Here is a 3,604-nt window from a genome sequence, read left to right on the forward strand (position 1 = left end):
TGGAACTCACTCTGTAGACCAGGCTGGCCTCGAACTCAGAAATCCGCCTGCCTCTGCCTCCCGAGTGCTGGGATTAAAGGCATGCACCACCACGCCCGGCCTGCTCTCAACATTCTTATCTCCCAAGATCCTACAGAACATCAACACTCAATGTCTTTTCTAGCTCGAAGTTTCAAAGCCCTTCCACAATCCTCCCCCAAACATAGTTCGGCCTATCACAGCAATACCTCAATGTGTTGGTACCAACTTCTGTCTTAAGGTTTCCATTGCTGCGAAAAGGAATCATGACCCAGGCAACTTTTATAAAGGAAAACATTTCTTTGGGGCTGGCTTACAGTTTCAGAGATTCAATCGGTTATCATCGTGGCGGGAAGCATGGCAGCCTGCAGGCAGACATGGTGCTGGAGGAGTCGAGAGTTCTACATCTTGAGGCAGCAAGGAGGAGACGATCTCACTGAGCTTAGCGTGAGATACACATAGAGTCTCAAAGCCCGCCTCCACAGTGACACACTTCCTCCGACAAGGCCATGTCTCCTAACAGTGACACTCCGTATGGTCCAAACATTCAAACACATGAGTTTATGGGGGCCAAACCTATTCAAACCACCACACCACACCTTTGAAGGGCTGCCCCATAGATGAAGAAGCAGGACCATCTCTCTCACTGGCATCATCACACACAGGGAGAATGTCCCCAAAGGGCCAGTCCCTTGAAGGACCCTTTTGAGGTCTGCTGCACAAGAACCCCAACTTTTATCCACCTGTCTGTAGCTATTGTGACTCACACATGGAAAAACTGTCGATCAGCCTAACTCTAGGAAGCTGATAGATCAAGATCCTTCCTAAAACGTCCTCTCAAGCTTTCTGCATCCCTCTGTCTGCTCTCCTCTAGCCTTGTGCCACTTCCATTACATCCTTCTCAAAGTGTGGTGGCAAGACACTCTGACTCCGGCATCCAGGGCCTTAACAGGAAGCAGCACAGTGAACATAAGCCACAGTGACAAGGGTAGGGCACAGGGGAGTCCCAAGAGTAGTGCTGCGATCTGGAACTGTAGGAGCTAACTTGTCACCATCTCTTACCACAGGAAGGGATTGGGCTCTGTTACCAGAACCTGGAACCCCCCCCCAAAGGAGTCATGTGAAAAGGGACCACAAAAAAAAAAAAAAAAAATGAAGTGACCAGAGCAAACACTTGCACAGGTAACTTCACACAGACTCTTGCCATAGTCCTCTCCCTACCTCTCCTCAATCTCCGGTCAAAAGGACCAACCTAAGTTAGCATCAGAGGGCTAAGGAGGTTGGTGTGGATACATTGTTACCCACTCTCCCAGACAGGCAGCAGTGTGGCAGCGGAGCTACACAGACCAGGAGCCCACCACCCCTCACGCTGAAGAACTGGCTGGCCTTGAGGAGCTGAAGAGAAGATATCCAACTCCAGTTCCATCTCTATGTATCTAACTACTTGCTTAGCCATTCTGGTGAAATTATAGCTTTGGCCCAAAACTTTCAGGGGAGTCCTTATGCCATATATTCATATTGTGGTTCTCCATTCCTGAAAGAGCTCTTAAGAAAAATCTTAGAGAATACAATGTTTTGTGTCCCTCCAGAGTGTAACCAGATAGGCAGCCAATGTATGCTATTAACATCCTAGGGGAGGTGTCTAGGGAGGTGGCTCAATGGATAAGCTCTTGTGATACCAAGTGTCTTAGTTAGGGTTTTACTGCTGTGAACAGACACCATGACCAAGGCAAGTCTTATAAAAACAACATTTAATTGTAGCTGGCTAACAGCTTCAGAGGTTCAATCTGTTATCATCAAGGTGGGAGCAGGGCAGTATCCAGGCAGGCATGGCGCAGGCAGAGCTGAGAGTTCTACATCTTCACCCAAAGGCTGCTAGTGGAAGACTGACTTCCAGGCAACTAGGGTGAGGATCTTATGCCCAAACCCACAGTGACACACCTACTCCAACCAGGTCACACCTATTCCAACAAGGCCACACCTCCAAATGGTACCATTCCCTGGTCCAAGAATATACAAACCATCACACCTAGGCATAAGGACCTCAGTTTGGATCCTCAGCACCACATAAAATCCAGGCAGAGTGACAAGTGTCTATAACCCCAACATCACATGGACACACCCAAATATTCCATGTCTTCAAAACCAGTAGTGAAGATAAGAAATGGAGAAGGCTGTAGAAACCCACTTTGGTTTCTTGAACTGTTATAATTGAGTTTTCAATTTGTCACCTCAGGCCTGTGTGGTGGCTCAGCAGATAAAGTCACCCATTGCCAAGGCTGACATCCTGAGTTCAATCCTTGAGCCCCATGTAGTCGAAGGAGGGAACCAAGTCCTACAGGTGCCCTCAGATCTTCACATGTGCCACTGCATGCACCGCCCCCCCCCCCGCATTCTAAATAATAAAGAGCTCAATAAAAGGTAAAACAAATGTAAGTAGAAATCTCAGTTTTTAAAAATGAGTAACTTGCTATTATTTATCTAAAGTGATATATTCATTCTTCACACAGTTCATACAAAAGCAAGGTATGAAGCCTTTGTAATACTTGCCTGCCTTTGCCCCTGTTGAGCATCTTCGGACCTCAGGAGCGTCCTACATCTTTGGCGTTTTACAGCCCCTTATTGAGATTTGAAAGAGCTCTTAGTCGTCAGCAGATGCCACCCACCCTGTTGCATATACCCCCTCCTCTTTCATGAGCTGACTGGAGAAGCCACCAAAACAGACATGTCCAACAAAGTCACTCAGAAGACATGGCTGTGGCGGGAGGTTGACCAAACAAAGGGATCCAACGGTCACATCTCTCGCCACTGAGGACCTGCTCACCTGGACCACCAGAGACATCAGTTCCCCAGCAACCGCCTGGCTGTTAACATTTTTCCACACCCAAGGAAACACTTGCTTATCCCTGCTCTTTAGTTCTTATCTCAGAGTGGTTTCCCTATTTGTCACCAGACATTCTCCCCATCCCCATGGCGACAGCTCTGTGGACGGGCTTTTGGTGTGGAGCTCTCCAAGGATTCTGGGAAGTGTAAATAGATTGTGCCCACCACTTCCCCTTATCCACACTCTTGTCTGACCCTTCAAAGGGCTCTGGTAGATTATAGAGCCCTGCCTGGTTTCCCCTTAGCACAGCCAGGCTGCCTTGCAGCAGGAGGTGGGGTTCCCTCAAGTGCTCTCTAATCCTGCCCTTAGAGGTCCTGGCCTTCTCCCTGGCTTTCACTCTGGTGGGCGGTTTCCCAGACAGGCCGGTGGTGTCTCTGGTTCTTCACAAAGGAGTCAACCTCAAGAAAAGCATCTCATTTTGTCCTGCCTCATAGTGAGAGAGGTCTCTTCGTTTATGGGTCACAGGGAGTCGTTGGGTACAAGAAAGGCACATAAATAAATCTCCACCATGTGGTTGGCTTTCCACGGCTTAGAGATTTAAACTGCTGTGCTCATCTGAACTCGTGCAGGAGGCAGCGCAAGGTTATCTGTTTCCCCTTGCATTTATTAGTACACTGCTTTGTTTACACCATTCTCTGGGTTGTATATAGGATATAAATTGACCTCAATGATCTGGTCTTGTCTCGTCATTTTTTTTTTTTT

Source organism: Mus pahari, chromosome 18, assembly GCF_900095145.1.
Source record: "Mus pahari chromosome 18, PAHARI_EIJ_v1.1, whole genome shotgun sequence".
Lineage (NCBI taxonomy): Eukaryota > Metazoa > Chordata > Mammalia > Rodentia > Muridae > Mus > Mus pahari.